This window comes from Rhamphochromis sp. 'chilingali' (genome assembly GCF_963969265.1).
Source record: "Rhamphochromis sp. 'chilingali' genome assembly, chromosome: 4".
NCBI lineage: Eukaryota > Metazoa > Chordata > Actinopteri > Cichliformes > Cichlidae > Rhamphochromis > Rhamphochromis sp. 'chilingali'.
The window spans coordinates 36,165,299-36,184,704 of NC_137948.1; positions in this window are offsets into that span (position 1 = coordinate 36,165,299).

Genomic DNA, 19,406 nt, shown 5'->3' on the forward strand with positions numbered 1-19,406 from the left:
CTAGCCTTATTATCATTTATATTTACTGCCTTCATGCCCCCTTGTCCTTTGAGTCATCGTTTTGCTGTGTGTTCCGACTGTGTCTACTCCTGGTGGAATTATTCCTTGTGGCTCCACTCTTGACCACTCTTTACATAGCTGACAGAAGGCTTTATTTTTTCTACCTTATTAGGGACATCATGATCATTTGTTGCCTTAATGGACTACATAATCTTGAAGAATGATTTGGGTATAACTGGGATATCTTGGTTATCTGAGTCATGGTGTGAACATATATGCTCCAGAATGTTTTCAGTTTTAATGCTGCCTTCAGAGATGAGCAGTATGCTCTGGTTTGTGTGCTCTGACATTTCTTTTCTTATGCAAAACTTCAGAGGCCTAAATTACATTGTTTTTCCTATTTTTCTATCCATACTGGAATCAGATGGCAGGTGCCATCACATTGTCCATGGCTTCTCAGAAGCTGGTATGTCTTCCTCTGAGCTTCCACCACCTTCCTCCACATCATCTGCTGACAGCTCTGTCTGCCTCCACTTCCACAATTTTCAATTTTGGGAAAATCCTTTCTGCCTCACCCTTCCCTCTGCTTCCTGAAGTGTGGACATATGTTGAAAATGTGAAGCTGTAAGTCCTGCTGTCGAAAAAACCAGTCAGTCACAGGCACCAACTCTAGAAGCTTTGCATGATTCATAGTTCCAAATAACTCTTTTACCTTAGGGTGGGCTTTGGTAAAGTCAATTAGTTTATCCTCTCCTTTTCTTTAAAACCATCCTTCCTTTAAGCCAGAACTGTGTGCCTGAGATGACCATACTGTGGCATAATAGAAATCTTTTCTTGGTCCTCTTCGACATCTGTAGTGGATGTGTTTTCAAAATGTAAAGACTGAGTGTTGCTCTGTGTTTGCCACATGGTGGCAGCAGACTTCAGGAAAAAAACGCATGGAGGTCGAGATGTTTTTCAAATCAGTAAAGACCATTATAGACACAAACTCAGAGAAACAAAAAGTGACACTGCAGATCATGAACCAGATCATTTTTATTGTGCTTATTTGCATTTAATATGATTTTAGGTAATAAGAATATGAGAAAATAGTCAATTTACTGGCAAGAGAGGCCTCCCAATTTACCAATTTTCACTTCAAGCCAAATAATTTATCTAAAATATATTGTGTTATTTCACTGCATATATGGAAGAATGAGAGGAGAGTAGGATTAGGTAGGAGGAGAAAATTTGTCAATGACAATTGACATGTCAGTATCTTTCTTAGATGCAGATTAAGTTAAATTCTGAATAGTTTTCAGGTGTATGATGTCACAGATATGCATACAATTCAGCCTGATTGAGCTTTTTCATTTCCATCCTTGAAGCACAAAATCTGTGCCTTAGCACTGGGGCACTCACTGTTCTGCTGCTATTATATCTCTTGTGATGCTATCTGGCCACCTTTTTATTCGCTTGGATTGGCTGGTGAGAGCAAAGATGCCAAGCTCAAGTGGCATGAAATCGCTGCACTGATGGATGCAGTGATTTGTCTCTGTCCTTTTAAAGGGCACCACCGTGGTGTCTGATAGAAATGACAATAAAATGTCAAATAACTACAAGACGGAGCCAAAGAGTCAGAGAATAAAGAGGACTGATGCTACCAAATCAGCTCATGCTGCTGCTAGGAGCTCTGAAATGCACTCATTGGAAAAGCTGGGGAGAAGAAAAGAACTTTGCAATAAAAGTCATCAGAATACTTCAAATGGTAACCACATATGTACTGTTTTTTGTGCTGGTTGTCCCAGGTATATCTGAGCTGTTTTAGGGTGAGAGGCAGGGTACACCCTGGACAGTTCGCCAGTCTGTCACAGGGCTAACGCATAGACAAAGACAACCATTCACACCCACGGGCAATTTAGAGTTTCCAACCAACCTTTTCCTTCTAACTCCATGTCTTTCTAACGCTGGAGGAAGCCAGAGAGAACATGCAAACTCTACACAGAAAGGCCTCGGCCTGGCGGTGGAAGTGATCTCAGGACCTTCTTGCTGTGAGGCAACAGTGCTAACGACTGTGCTGCCAATTTTAATGATTTTTTAAAGCAGTAAAAAAATAACAAAATAAAAATCCTTGAATAGCTTTTTTAAAATAGCTTTTTTTTCTTCTTCTTCTTCTTCTTTTTTTTTTTTTTAGCTTGAAGTGACTAAAAAAACACCAAAATGGATACATTTAAAAATGTATAATCTTGTACAGGTGATTTCTACTTTTACAACCTCAGGCTTTTTTATTTTACATTAACCTGGATAGATGGCTTAGTTATCCATTCAGGTGATTTTTGAGCCACTAGTGTGGGTCAAATCAATAGAAACTATGGATTTAATAAGAATCTGAAACTAAAACTGTTCAATCCAAAAGTGGTGACAGAGTTCAAGGGAATTTTTAATTTTGTGATCTCAACACATTTGCCCAGGCTCCTGCAGAGACAGGGGTCTTCTGCTCTTAGAAGGGTCAAATCTCCAAACACTGGAAGAGTGAAACAAAGAGATCTTATATGGTGCGCATACAGAGGTCATACAGAAGTCCCAGGGTGCCTGAGAGATGGTAACTTGATGCAAAAATGAGCGCACAGTAATGCATGGTTATTACAATTGTCTCACAGTAAGAAGACTCCTGGTTCAAATCCCAGCTGAGGCCTTTCTGTTTGGATTTTGCACGTTCTCCTCGGCCTACGTTTGTTTCCTCTGTCTAGAGATGTCCATTTTAGGTTAATTGGTGATTGTAAATAGGCCATGGATGTGAGGTAGATAAAGCGGTTGCAGCACTGTGTGAATGTATAGTTAAAGTGTGTGATTTGCAACTAAAAGCACTTGGTATGCTACAAAGAGAAGGGCAGACAGTACAGATAGCCTAACAGAAAGAAAGTGCTAAAGTAGAGTAGATATGGAAATGCAGCTAGGGCCAAAGCAAGCAGATTCTGCCGCCACCAACACACTGTTGGTTTTCCTGTCTCTGTCTCTCACTCTGATATTCACAGTCGGTCTCAGTGGTTGGCCTGCCATGGATGCTCAGATCCCCATGTGGTGTTAGCCGGGGATTTCATCCTGCGTCTAGAATGAAAAGAAAATGTGGTTTTAAAAAACTGAAAAAAGAATCGGCATTCCTACCATGAGGGGGCTGATAAATGGACTCCAAGCAACCTTGCAGATGCTTATGTGCATGATTTTTTAATTTATTTATTTTTATAATGCCGAAAGAATCATTTGGTAGCTGTTTCCAAGGTGACCTGCAGCTGTACATGGATCTGTTGTTTTGCAGCTTATTATGCAGGATCAAGAAAAACAAAGGGGGTACAGGTGTAATAAGGCATTGTGTTTGCGTGGGTGGAGTGTGTGTCCCTGCATGTGTATGTATTTGTTTGTGTGTGCGACACACTGTTGACTGCATTTAATGGCCTGGGCCCTGAAATATCCCATCTAGTTTCATGACAGAGCTCATAAAGCTCTGTTTTCAAAGATGGAAAGGACTTGTACATGGCTCAATGTGGAGCTGCCATTCAGCATTAATGGGCCTGTTAACTCTGCATGATGCCCATGACTGTGTGTGTGTGTCTGTGTGCATTCGTGCTTGGTGACTGTCGCATCTTTTAGGTGTTGAGGTACTTCAGAATCTGGAGGGTGACTGAGTGAGCGCACCTAGAAGAGGAAGAGATAAATGTATTTGACAGAGAGACGGAGATGCATGATAAATATTCTGTGAGCACACATCACATTTCATTCAGTTTACCTCGCTTAAATCTCCTCGGCTTCTGTGAGGAGGAGGGGAGAGAGTGAGGAGAAAGGGAAGATTTTGAGTGCTTTGATGAGCAGTTTTCTTGGAAATCTAAAAAAAAAACCTGAAAACAAAAAGAGTCCCAGCAGGATTTAAAAACAGCACGGCCATCAGTTAGTCTCAGCACAACAAAATTCCTTCTTACATTCAGATTGTTGACAGTTCCTGTTCCCTTAAGTGAAACTTGTACACAACAGAAATAATCGTGGTAGTATCTCTAATGCATGCTTAAAATCAAAAAATGGCACATCGGAGCCTGTTGTTACAATTTAAACGTCATAAATCTTCATGAAAGAATTGACTCCTCTGAAATGATTAAAGTTTAATGTGATGAATGATGATTTGGATGATGAGTGGGCTCTTATAAAAAGAGGCTGATAAAATATTGGACCCTTTATTTGCCTCATGGTGGTAAATCACTTAACTTTGCAGTCCATTGCTCTGTTTTAGTATGTGATGGTTATCTTTTGTCAAGCTTTATATCAGCAAGAAGTTATGGATCAGAAATAAAAAACTAATCCCAACTAAGGCCTGGAAGTTTCTGGAATCTGTCTATGAGGATGGCGTAATAGTGACGTGTATTTTTTAATGCGTCTTCCTTCACACCCATATGGACTTGAGTAACATCCCATTCTTAATCAATAGGGTTTAATATGATGTTGGCCCCGCCTTTGCAGCTTTAACAGCTTCAACTCTTCTGCAAAGGCTTTCCTCAAGGTTTAGGAGTGTTTATGGGAATTTTTGACAATTCTTCCAGAAGCGCATTCATGAGGTCAGGCAATGATGCTGGACGAGAAGCCCTGGCTCGCTTCTGCTCTAATTCATCCCAAATGTGCTCTATCGGGTTAAGGTCAGGACTCTGCAGGCCAGTCAAGTTCTTCCACACCAAATCCATCCACCCATCCGTCTTTATGGATCTTACTTGTACACTGCTGTGTAGTCATACTAGAACAGGAAGGGGCCATCTCCAAACTGGTCCCACAAAGTTGGGAACATGAAACTTTTCCAAAATGTCCTGTTCCTTGAACTGAAACTAAGGAATCAACCACAGCTCCCCCACAACCCCACACCATAATCCCCCCAACACCAAACATTACACTTGGCAGAGTGCAGTCAGACAAGTATTGTTCTAGCAACCACCAAAACCAGAGTTGTAAGATGGAGAAGTGGACTTTTATTTAAAAGAACACATGTTCACTGCTCTGGAGTATAGGGCAGCACGCTTTACACCACTGCATCCAGCCCTTTTCATTGAACTTTGATATAGTGATGTAGAGCTTGAATGCACCTGCTCAGCCATGGAAACCAATACCATTCACCTCTCTACACACTGTTCTTTAGCTAATCTAAAGGCAACATGAAGTTTGGAGGTCTGCAGCGATTGACTCTGCAGAAAGCTGGTGATCTCTGCCCACTATGTGCCTCAGCATTCACTAACTCCCCTCGGTAATTTTATGTCATCTACCACTTTGTGGATGCGTTGCTGTTGTCGTTGCTGTTGTTCCCAATCACTTCCAGTTTGTTGCAATACCACTAACAGCTGACTGTGGAATATCTATTTCAGGACTGGACTTTCTGCACAGGTGGCATCCTATCACGGTACCACGCTTGATTTTATACACCTGTGGCCGTGGAAGACATTTGAACACCTGAGTTCAATGATTTGGATCATTGACTGCACAGTCTTGGCAATATAGTCTCTCTATATTTGATTTGCCCTATACCAGAATTACTTGCACCATCTCCCAGACATTAAATGGACAGTTGCTGCCATCAGCTAGTTAAACATCAAGGGACATCAAACATAATCTGCTAGGAAAAGAAACGCCAGTATACGTTATTCTGTTGAAAAATGCAACTTTTATCATCAAATCAAAAGTACTCAGTGTCAACCGAGCTTGGGTCTTATAAACAAATTTTCTGTGTATAAAAGGTCACAGTTGCACCTGGTCTGTGGACTCTGTTGTTCTCCAGCACTGGGAGTCTCCAAATGTGCGCCTGTTTGACACACTTGATGCTCTGTTGCTGTTCAGTAAACTAGAAGATCATCCACTGATTGGCTAAATAAACATAAAGGGAGAGTAGAAGCTCTGCTAAACATCATCAACAACACATTACACTGTCTGAGAAGTATAACATCCAGATACACCTAAATCCCCCCCTTAGTGTTATTCTCCATATCAGTTTTTTTTACATCACCATGTTGCCTAGCAGTGGGCAAAAAATTGCCATTTTTAGCAGATAAACATATTTTATTTTACTTTTCTCAATATGATTGAGGACAACATACCAAAAGCATGGACAGATCAAGCAGCACCGTAGCATGTACACATATTAGTTGTTTCTATTCCTCTAACCTATTATGAGAGAGGAAAACACTAATTATTCGTTATTAATTCTGAACTGTGTATAATCTTTACTATGCTAATCTTGTTTATGAGAAAGACTATATTGAAACTCAAATGATGTAAGTAAATGATTTTCCATTTCATTGCTGCCCTGTAGGTTAATAGGTGTCACTGTTGTGGCTGCACAGCACACTATTTAAAAGTTTTCTCAAACTGCGTGAAGTGATAAGGGATGGGGAGAGGCTGAATGGTTTTATTTTGCACTGAGAATGAATGAGGAGAGGAAATGTGCCTCAAGGCAGGTGAGTAAACAGAAAGTCCCTGATGGATAAACTCATCAGCAACACTGTGTTGCCTAGCAAAGTGTCATTGTATATAAGAAACTGCAGGCTGTCTTTGGTTGCATGTCTCGATGATGCTTTCCTTTGATATTTTTTGCTGTAAGCATGACAGTGGTGGCATTGCTTATTGAAATCATTGCTGCTTCACTTTTTATTTGTTTATTAGTGTTGCTCAAATGACTGAAATGCCTGCAGTGCAGGTTCTCCAAAAGGACAAGAAACAGGAGGGGCTTGAAGAAATGAAGCTTATCGCCCAGACATTTTTTTAGAAGCCATCTCCACTCAGTTTAATTTTGAACAGGGATCTCTATTGCAGGATCTTCTAAACCATCACAAGTAAAAACTTATGAGGCTGACCATCATTATTACAATGATGCGAGAACAGCACCACCGCGATATCAGATCGGGCTCATCTTGGGGGGTAGACATTGTACCACAGCTATGTATGTGTTAAGGCTCTCTTTTTCTTCCATCAATGTTTCTTGGTGTTTCTGTTACATTTTGCGGGCGACCGTGGCTCTGGGGGTTGGGAACCGCATCTGTAACCGGAAGGTCGCTGGTTCGATTCCCGGGTCGATGCTCTCTGTCCTGGTCGTTGTGTCCTTGGGCAAGACGCTTTACCCCACTCTGGTGTTGGCCAGAGGTGCCGATGGCGCGATATGGCAGCCTCGCTTCTGTCAGTCTTCCCCAGGGCAGCTGTGGCTGCAACTGTAGCTTGCCTCCACCAGTGTGTGAATGTGAGAGTGAATGAATAGTGGCATTGTAAAGCGCTTTGGGTGCCTTAAAAAGCGCTATATAAACTCAATCCATTATTGTTACTTAGAAACTATTTCAAATCTTTTGTCTTGACTCCCTCTTTGACACTTACCTTGAACCCCTACCCTCCAACATTGTCAGCCAACATTGTCCTTCAGATTTAGGACCTCCTCCAAGACAGTGGGAGGCACTCAGTGTTTGCTGACCCTGACCTTCCTGCAAAATATCCCTATATTTTTGCCTCATAAAGAGTCCATCCGCTGCTCTTCAGTGTTCTGGTATTATTCTGGACATAATGATGGATGAGAACCTGTCTGTCTCTGTCAGCATCACCTTCCCCCACATACATCAAAAACTCAAAAACTTTAACACTTTGGGTTTAAACAGCTTTGAAATATATGGTTGCTGTGGGGCAAGACCACCAACAGTCCATGAGACAGATGTGCAGAAACTTGAAGAGCGTCTTTAGTACTTTTTAACAGTAATGCTACCTGACTTCTCCTGAACCAAAGTCAAATATACTCTTTTCTTAATAAGTCAAATCTTGAGTGATTTTGTTCTAAAGTTCAAATCCTTAATATAGGTTTTATTAATGTTTGCAGGTTTTTATTTTTGTTATTTTTAATATGCTTGTCACCATGGCAACAGTTTCCAGTTTCCACATTAGGGCCATTTCCGCAACCAGTGCGGAAATGGCCCTAATTTTAATATGATGCATATTCATCTCATCTCTGTGACACGCAGACAGAGGCTGATTCAGAGTGAGTGGAGGGGGATGATGGAGTGCCGGGGAGCGCAGCAGACACAGACGTAGGCTTGTATAAGTAAAGCACCTAAGCGCACACACCAGGGGAAATAGAGGTGCTACTGACAGCTGTGATTTGTAGAATGAGGACTGTCAGTGCCATACTGAAATACTAAACTGCTCAGCATGTCATATACCATCTGAGGGGATTGGGTTCATCGCCGTGATTTGAGACCAGATGTGATCCCAAAAGTCACAGGAAAGAAAGACAATCAGAATTGGCTTAAGGCTTGATGGTTAATCAGTATTATTTATATTTAGAAATCTGAAGGTTTTCATATTAAAAATGAAATAACTCATATTAATAATTCATATTAATAACGAAATACATTTTGAGAAACGTGAGTGTTCCTGTGGTCTTTCTCACAATCAGTTTTCTCTGTTAAAAATAAACCTGTGTTTAATTTCACCTATTATTATTATAATCAGTATTATTTATATTTAGAAATTTGAAGGTTTTCATATTAAAAATGAAATCAAAATGATCAAAATAGAACTGATGTTACTGATCTCGCTGTGCCTGTGTGGCCTTTTTCCAATGCCAAAAACATATGTGATAAAGCTTTTGGTTGTAGATGCTTACTGCGTCTCCGTGTTGGTCCTATATGTGTGATCCACTCACCTTGGTGACAGCTGGAGCTTGAGCCCCACCACATCCTGGCTGGATAAGCTAATTGATTGATGGGTCATTTAGAAATACTCCACTCCACTACACGAGTCAGATATTACATGCATTCAATTAAAATGAAGTGCAGTGCCCGTGCTGATGTAAATTAAGTAAAACAATGTGGGCTATGTGTTTTTAACAGGGCTAGTTGAGACTTCAACAGAGGAATAAGTGGGTTTAAGGACACAGGCAGTGCATGTATGGTCAGGGAGGTGGCTTGCTCTGGAGATCTTCTAAAATGTCTTTTCTTATCGTGCCAGCTCATGTGTAGAGTAAGAATGAGCCCACGTAACAGCCATGGACATCAGCAGATCCAACTTCTGCCACCTTTTAGGCACTGGAACAAATCTGTTTTTCAATGGAAAGGCAATAAACGCTGCTCTTGATCAGGCAGAGGAGCAACATTGATGAAAAAAAAAGTTATAGCTCTAAACAATAAGAACAATATCTAATTAGGTCTTAAGTTTTCCACTTTGCATCAGTACAGAACAGCAGCCCCACACAAGCACGTCTGACTCAATGTGATGTGTTTGGGTGATTTGAATACTTGTTAGAGCAGCTGATGGTTTGTACAGATGCAGATAAGGAGTGGGAATAACAAGGAGCTGAAAGAGATCAAGAGCAGAGAAAGCGAGAAAATGGAGACAGAAAATTGAAGTGACAAGAAGAAGATGAAGTAAAAAGATGAAGTGAGGGAGGCTAATGAGTTTCTTGCTCTTAGCAGAGAAACACAATTATGTAATCTCATTTTATTTTATTTTTTTCAGAAGTGGGTGTAAACATCACTGTGCCATCTACTAACCGAGCAGTCCATTAATAACCTATCAGGCATTTATTAAGGGTCAGTTTGCACAATCACTCAAAATTGACTCTTAAAGCAAAAACGATGAAGCAGAAACAAAAACTGGTCTTTTGCTGTCAAACACAGTTAAGCACGTATTTCTGTAGGGGCAGGGATGAGGAAATTGGTTTTGAGAGTGCAATCAAAGAGAGCATGAAACAAACAGAAAACAAAATGAGAACAAAACACTGGTGCAGAGCGACTACGGGACCAACGGAGCAGCTTGAGGTTGACGCAGATCAGAACAGATACAACTGTGCAGAAAAAAGCCTTAAAGGCAAGAAGCCAGTGATAAAGGTTCCTAAAACAGTGTTCACAAATCAAATTACTGTGCAGACCAAGCAGCGACAGATAATGAAGCAGCAGAAAGACACAATACACAAAAAACGCAGTGGAGTTTAAAAACAATGCATTCAAATACAGTTGTGAATCAGGTTTCATAAAGCATTAAACACTTTTAAGACCCATTTTTGAAACTGTGTGCCAGTGTAGAGCGAGGCAGAGTTTTTTAGAAGTTCGATAAAAAGTGCATTAAAATAATTCATTTAATTAGAGATGAAAATGGGAATGACATTTCAGCATCTCATAAACCTTTTTAAGGAAGACAAAAAGGGTTATTGGATAACTTATGCATATGTACCACTGTCTGCTTGTATAATCTAGTAAATTAAAGTCATTCAGATATACCCACACAGTGACAGAGAGAACATTTTCTCCTCTTTCCCTCCCATTAAAGTCTCTTTAGACGCTGGCCAAAAGCCTGCACATCTTCAGACCTTTGTTTATAGACATTGAACTCAGCTGAGGGGGGGGGGTTGCCAGGCTTTGTAGCATCATTGGATACTTATCTACCACCAAGAAGTGCAGCTTAATGATGAGCTGTGTTGTCATACATGTTTAATGTCACTCAGGCCAATCTAAGATAATCTTTTACACTTTTATAGAAGTAAATGACCTGGGACGTGTTTGGCCCTAAAGCTTCAGTGCCACCTGATTAATGTATGAAATGGGCTTTTGTGTTAAGAATGACCATGGCTCTTGCCATTCCTGATGTAAATTTCAAAGGAATAAAGAGTCAGGTACAGCTAAATCAAATTGGTTTATTTAACAGTGAAAAAAAACCCAATGTGTACATAGATGTGCAAAAGTAAATTAAGCCTGATTGACTCTCCAACAAGTGAATAAGTGTCTTCTTTCAGTACAATTTAATGCTCATTACAATGGAACTGTAAAAAATAATGAAGCGGTACATTAGCAAAATGTAATGGAAGCTGGCCTATAGGTGATGTCTGTGCTGCACATCAAAGTTGGCCAGCAGCATTGACAAAAGTCGAGCACAACCTGGCATTATTATTTTTTTCAGTGCAATTACAGCTTTGCTTTGCTCAGCTGTAATTGTTTTCACTTACCAGTGTGCTGACATAAGGGTGGAGGTTTATTAATGTGAACCGACCGTCTCTGAAAGATCAGTGGAACTGAACTTCCTGTCATCAGTATTTTTATACTGTTTCACGTCATATAGAAACCAGTGATTATAGTCTGGTGACAAGTTGGGTTTTTGCTCATCTTATTTCTCGGTTTGTTTGTTTATTTGACTGGCAAATGGAAAAGAAGGCACAGATCAGGCTATCATCCCTGCAGGATGTGATCAGGTGACATCTAATAGCTCCCCTGACATGGTTATTACAGCCTGACAGGTGCTGTTACATGTTAACACATAATATTGGTCGGCCACTTATTCAATTCAGTCACAAATCACAACAACAGCTGTCTTGAGGCATCTTATATTGTAAGGAGAAAACCTGAGCAATCAAACAACTTCCTGCAAGCAAGCAGCTGGTGACAGTGGGAAGGAAAAACTCCTTTCTAACAAAACAAAAAAAACGTCTGTCAGAAACAGGCTCAGGGAGGGGAGGAAGACAGGACAACAGACACTGTGGAAAAGAGCCATAGAAATATAATAAATAATAATTAAATGCATAGTGGTGTATAAACACATAGTGAGAGAGAAGAGAATAGTGAAGAAGAAATACTCAGTGCATTATGGGAAACCCCCCAACAGCCTACTTCTGTGCTCTGTGTAAAAGACTGTGGTGAGATTTTGCAGAACTAAATACTATAGACACTTTATTGGATCATTATCATTATTATTATTAGCAGTACTGGTAGCAGTAGTGGTTGTAAGTTTCCTGCAGACTGTACTATACGTGGCTTCCTTTTGAGGAGGAAGAGGTTTTTGAACACCTGTTGGAAGAAATATTGAAAAATGAGCCCCTTTTTTAGACAGCCTCACAGTCACTAAACGTGTGAGTAGGTTTAGCCCGTGGCTTAATTTGCAGCATGCAAGTGTTGCATGTAAACAACTTTTTCTCATCTAACAATAACAATTGCTGCTACTATACAAATAAAGACTACAATCAGAGGATTAAAACTGAGAATAAATTATCAATTATCCACTTTAACTGTAGAAGTCTCTATGCTAATTTTAGTCATATCAAAGAATATCTTAACCAGTTTTCACATCCATTTAGTGTCATTGCCTTATCAGAAACTTGGATCAATATGGAAAAAGGAACAGACTTTGAACTGGAGGGTTATGAATTCACATTTATAACTAGGCGAAACAAAGGAGGAGGAGGAGTGGCCTTGTATGTGGACAAATCCTTGAAATTTAATGTGGTGGAAAAGATGACGATGGTGATTGATAATGTACTAGAATGTATTACAGTTGAAATTTGTAAAGAAAAAAGTAAAAATGTAATCATTAGCTGTATATACAGAGCTCCAGGTAGTAGTATTGAGACATTTAAAGACTGGATAGAAGAAACATTTATTGAAATAGCTCGCAAAAAAGTTTTCATTTGTGGAGACTTCAATATTGATTTGCTAAACCCAAATAAACATAAAACCACTGAGGAATTTATAAACACAATGCACTGTATGAATCTATTCCCTAAAATTACTAGACCTACCAGGATTACATCACATTGTGCAACTCTCATAGACAACATTTTTGCAAATGACATTGAAAATAAGACTGTAAGTGGACTCCTGATTAACGACATAAGTGACCATCTTCCAATTTTTACAATCTATGATAGGAATTACAAGATCAATAAAATGGACAGTAAAAAAGAGTACAGACGAGTAAGAACAGAAGAAAGAATGAATGCATTTAAAAAAGATTTATTGAAGGAAAACTGGGGTGAAGTATATCAGGAACAGGACGTTAATAGTGCTTATAATAAATTCCTTAGAATATTTACATTACTGTACAATACCAACTGTCCAATAAAGCAATATAGTAGTGTTAAGGTTCAAAATATTGGGGATGGAGACAAGAGAAAAACCACAATAACAACACTGGTCCGGTCGGGTTGAGTCAAACGATGATTTAATGATCACACACGTGGGAGATGGACACTGATGCAGACAGCCTCAAATCTCAAAGTGGTGGAGCATTGCTCAAACTCTTATAGCCTCTGGTTCTCCCATCTTATCATAAAAGCCTAAACATTCACATTCTTTCTCTCACACGGCGCCTAAGCTACGACCTTGGCTCCCTGTTTATCTGCTCGTGCTGAGATGGGGCAGAAAACTCCAGCATGTTCTATTCTCTTCTAATCAGACAAATAAGGCGATGACTTTCTGCGAACAGTATTCCTTATAACTCAACAGTATAATGCATCATAAACAATATCATTCATTCACAATAAATCAGCAGTCTAATGCAATGCAAATCAGTTTAAATACTGCAATAATTATCACCTTCTTCTAATTCAGGAGAATAATGCCAACTTAAACTACATAATAATTCACAATCTTTATTTCGGGGTCTAACATGGCATAAAATAATATCATAATTTTACAGTAGGAAACAGAAATATATGGACTGTCCATGGATAACAAAAGGTCTGCAAAATGCATGTATAAAGAAAAATGCTCTATACAGAGAGTTCTTAAGAACGAGAACTAAAGATGCTGAAATCAGATACAAAAGATATAAAAATAGGTTAACTAATATACTTAGATTTAGTAAAAAGGAATACTATAAGAAGCAATTAGATATAAATAGAAATAATAATAAAAGATTATGGGACTGGACAAAAGAACTATCCCAAGTATTTCATTTGTAATGACCATGAAGAATACAATATGGATGTTGTGGCAAATAGTCTCAATGAATTCTTTGTAACTGCTGGACCAAATTTAGCAAGAACAATCACTCATCCTGGGAAAGCACAGGAAAAACCCGATACACTGATTGACAGAAATCCATATTCTATGTTTCTCACAGCCGTTGATGAAAATGAAGTTCTTGAAATTGTCAAAAAATGTAAAAATCACAAATCTTTGGATTGTAATGATATTGATATGATAGTGGTTAAAAGAGTCATTGAGGCTATTATAAAACCATTTACATACATCTGTAATTTATCATTTCAAACTGGTCGATTTCCAGACAGAATGAAAATAGCAAAAGTTATACCTCTATACAAATCTGGAAACAAACACCATTTCACAAACTACAGGCCTGTCTCTTTACTACCTCAATTCTCAAAAGTTCTTGAAAAACTGTTTAAAAACAGACTGGAAAAATTTATAGATAAACATAAACTACTCACTGAGAGTCAGTACGGATTCCGATCAAGCAGATCAACATCATCGGCACTATTAGATTCAATAGAATACATCACAAATTCCATAGACAAAAAGCAATATGTGGCTGGGTTATTCATAGACTTTACAAAGGCATTTGACACTATAGATCATGATATATTAATAAGAAAACTGGAACGTTATGGTGTCAGAGGGGTAGTTTTAGATTGGGTCCGGAGTTATTTAAGTGACAGAAAGCAGTTTGTGAAAATAAATGGTGGTTGCTCCTTATGTATGGACATTGCTTGTGGTGTACCCCAAGGGTCAGTTTTGGGTCCAAAATTCTTCAACTTGTACATTAACGACATCTGTAAAGTGTCCAAAGTATTAAAAATGGTTCTCTTTGCTGACGATACAAACATTTTTTGCTCTGGTGATGATCTGCAGAATTTATTGGAGGATATGACTAATGAAATAAGTAAAGTGAAGTTCTGGCTTGATAAAAACAAATTATCATTAAATTTGAATAAATCTAAACTTATGTTATTTGGAAATAGTAGTTTAAATACTAATGCAAAGATTCAAATAAATGGTGTTGATATTGAAAGAGTCAGTGAAAATAAATTTCTGGGGGTAATAATAGATGAAAAACTTAACTGGAGAGCTCACGTAAGATATATTCATTCCAAAGTATCACGAAGCATTGCAGTACTAAACAAGGCAAAACAGGTATTCGACAGAACATCACTTCATATTCTCTACTGTTCACTGGTTTCACCATACTTAAGCTATTGTGCAGAGGTCTGGGGCAACAACTATAAAACCACATTACATTCACTTTTTACTCTTCAAAAGAAAGCAATTCGAATCATCCACAATGCAGGTTATAGGGAACATACAAACTCACTATTTTTGCAGTCTGAAATATTGAAAATTGACGATATAGTGAAATTCCAAACAGCACAAATTCTATTCAAAGCAAAAAATAAAGAACTGCCAGGTAATATTCAGAGTATGTTTTTTTTTGAAAGAAGGAAGTTATAATTTAAGGGGTTTTTGTAACTTCAAAACAATGAAGGTACGTACTACAAGAAAAGGCTTTTGTGTTTCTGTTCAAGGAGTGAAACTATGGAACAAACTGAATATGGAATTAAAGCAATGTCCAAACATAAAACTGTTCAAAAAGAGTTATAAAAATATGATCTTCTCGATCTATAAAGAAAAGGAAAATATTTAAATTAAGTGAATGTCTCTATTTAAAAACAAACAAACAAAAAATTCATGATGTGATATTATAGTATATAGTATATCAGAAATCTGTTCACTATTTTTATTACAAATTATATCAGTAAGGAAGCTGACTAAATATTCACTGATAATTTATGGGACAGGGGTGGGATTAAATAAGTGTATACTTCTTCCCACTCCCTTTCAACATGTAAATTAATCAGAATGTTTTTTTGTATGTAATTTGTATAGTATATTTTTTTTTCTCTCATTTCTTTTCTAAATGTACTTGTATATTGTTCACATGTTGAAATAAATTACCAATCAATCAATAAAGCACATTTTTAGCCAAAATTGTTTTTAACAATGGGGCTGCAGAGGAAAAGAGCTCCAATTTTCTACAATTTGTGACACACTTTTCCCTCTTTGCCCAAATGAAAGACTTCTGTAAATAGCAGCAAGAGAGCACATCATGCAGGGGGAAAAGTTCTCTGATGATAGTTGAAACCATTTCCCTCCTTTCCACCCACATCACACTGAGAGAACAAATGAATGTCAAAGAGGTGCCCACAGACTTCCCTACTGGCATAATATTATCCAATTTTGAGGGAATGAAATCCTTCAAATTGTCAAAACTTCTTTTGTCTCCGAGTTGCACACTTGAATGGCACAAGTTCAGCTGATCCCTGTAGCTTTGGATGTCTTTGGATGTAGAAGTGATGGCAGGAGATATATAAATTTAAGCAAACTAACTTAAAACTATTATTTAAATATATAAAATAACATTTTATTTATTTAATATAGGCAGTGGTGAAGATAATATCGGGGAATACTATCAGACATTGTGTATAAGTGATGAATTCTGAGGGGGCGGCACAGCTTTGCGACGTTACTGGCACTGATCAGCAGGGGTCAGTGGAGCGCTGGAGCTCAAAAGTCAGAGATGTGTGAAACAGGCTTTCAATCAGCACTCTGGTAGAGGGGAAAACACAAACACAGAGGCCAGCCTGTCCATCATGCTCGACAGGGTAATGATGTCACACCGCTGGGCACGCTGCTGCGCACCTAACAGCCACCAGCCTTGAAGGAGTGCCCCTGATTCAAACACACACACGTACACATCGAGGTCCTTGATCAATTCACACTCTATTGCTCTTCTTTCTGACTCTCAGACAAACACACATATACACACACTTTTCACTATCACAGTTTGGTCACTTGAGAGGCAGCTACTAATGGATGCTTTGAGTGAACCACCACTGAAGAAGTCAAGAGGTGTTGCTGTGCTAAACTACCCAGTCCATTCGAGACTCTTTGGTTGTCAGTGGTGAAGTTTGGTGAAATATTTTTTACAAATCTGTTTGTTAGAAAGAATTGTAGAACGACACACATGATGAAAATCAAAACTAAGTCATTGTTAATATGATTTTTACCACTCTAAAAACCGCTGATCACTGTGTTTGTTCTGTGTGTTGAGCTTTCCATGCTTAATATGTCCGTCTGTACAGTCCAGGTTATGCTGTTGCCCTTGTTTGCCAGGGGCACCAGATGGCACGTCCACATGAGTTGGCCTGCCTAGAGGGCCTCCATCCCCCCATCGCACAGCACCGATGCCCACCCCAAGAAGCACCCTGCTCCACAATGCCACCGCACTTAAAACTCGCTGTAAAAGCACATTGCTGAATGTAAACATAGTCACATGGGTGTTTTAGACCAAGTCCTGTAAATGCACAATGTAATGTTTGGAATACGTTGTGTTAAAAAAAAGAAGAAATGTGAAAAGTCACAGACAAAAATGCCTCCACAATATGCTTCACTTCAAAATGTGCATTTATTATCATCACTACATATATTTCAGCCAAGTGAGATCAACTATTGATTTTTTAAGTCGTTGTATTTTTAAGAGAGGAGCAGAACATTTAAATGGTCTTAGATTTTTAGACTTATGTGTAGATCTGGCCCACTTATTTTATTGAATACACAAAACACATTAGTATTCTAGAAGTTCTGTATTTAAACCCTGGAAATGTTCGCCCCTCCTCATGACTGAGATGAAGCTGACCTATTAAACAGTGATTTAAACAAACTTGTCTGTGAAGACTGGTTGGCGACTGCCTGGCTGTCACCAGTTGCTATGGAAAAATTAGGATTCCCGAACCAGTTGGAGGTTCAGAATGCTGATGGAAGGTTTGCAGTGCTGAGGTAAAACCCAACTTTTAATTGCTTTGGTTGCTAGCTTATTGCAGCAGTTTGTATGGAAGATGCTGACTTGTCTGCAAACACTCAGCAGGTACTCAGTAAGCAGTAAGAGCTAAAGCTGCCTTTTGCAACATGTTGGTTTCAGCAGTAAGGCTTCATTTTTAAATCAACTCAATTCAGGTTTATTTATAGAGCGCCAAATCACTAAACAGTCACCTTAAGGTGATTTACACTGTGAGGGAAACCATACCGTATTTGGAAGAAAACCCCAACAAGAAGGACTTTGTGATCGTGGAAAGGAAAAAACTCCCTTTTAACAGGAAGTGAAAACATTTTCATCTGGTTATTTTTCTTTGATGAAGGTATCAGTACATTTCATCATAGTTCTTGTCCTCATGCATTAGTTTTTTTTAGTTATCATCATAGTTTTCACAAAAACAATTAGTCAACAACATTAGCATTACACAGGAGAGAGGCCTGACAGCTGAAGCGTCTGCCTCCATTTTTGCTGAGCGTGCCTGAGTGTGATGTTCTGTATTAGAATAATATGGTGGTATGACATCTTGAAGATATGATAGAGCCTGATTATTTAAGACTTTACTTCGAAAGTTTCACTACCACTCGGTGGTTAATTAGCAAATGTTTTCAGACAAGTCTTTCATGCAAACTACAAAAAGGTTTTTAGTGCAGTGACCATTTTCACCTAGAGATATCAGGCAACTTCCTGCAACCACTTACCAACTGGTTGGGGAACACACATTTAGTGACCAGATGTTGCTAGGAGGATGCTGATTGATCTTTAGGCCTTTAGGCCTTAACAATCTTAACAGCTCCAGAGTAAGGCAAAATGATTTATGCTGACTGTGAGTATCTGAGTTGCTGAAACAGAGTGGAGGTTTCTGATGGCTTTAACCTTTTTGGACTTTCTTTGTCAGCCTCACACAGACTTGACATGCCCATTAATATTTTGCATGTCTTTCAGACATGAACTACACAACATTTTGGGAGAATCAAACTGGGATATTGTACAACACAGAAGTGTTCTACTGGGAATACTTTTGGCGATACAGGTGCCTGGTTAGAGTGTGAAGAGAAACTTAACTGCCCCGTTCTCACAGGGGTCCACTAGGACAACACTATGGGGAGCAGGCAGCTCCATTAAGGACCATTTAATGTCCAGTGCTCCAGGGATCTAGATATCTGGAAGAATTCAGAGCTCCAATCTGTGTTTATAAAAGCCTTTGTCATCAAAGTTTAACCCCATGGAACTGTCCTCCTTTGCATAGTGGTAACCTCCAAAATGGAGCTTTCTAACATGTGTTTAGCGTTGGTTATTTGTGTAATCACCATACCTACACTTTCTCACTCCTAAAAAGTGGAATCACGTTAATATCTCCCTATGCCATCATTCAGCTGGAAGACTTGTTGGTCCCATAATGATCGCTCAGCTGCGTCAAATCATCAGCTCCATTTACACCCGCCGAAGCAGCTCTGAACACGCCAGCAAATGTCAGCATCACTTGTCTCGACCCCGTCCTGTCTATTTTAACGCTCATCCTTAACCTCCCTTTAGATAGCTAGATTGCAGGAGATGACAAGAAATTAGAGAGCAGATGAGTGCAGACTGTTAAATGTCAAGAGAGACAGAATAGCAGGGGTGGGAGAGGGAGAGCTTAAAAAAGAGGAGGAGTGTGGGGAGGGGAGAGAATATGAAAAAAGAATAGACAGGCAGGACGGAGGTAGAAGAGGGTGGGAGGAAAAGTTTCTGTTTGTGTGTGTGTGCATGTGTGTCTTAGACTGGTTGACATTTGAGCT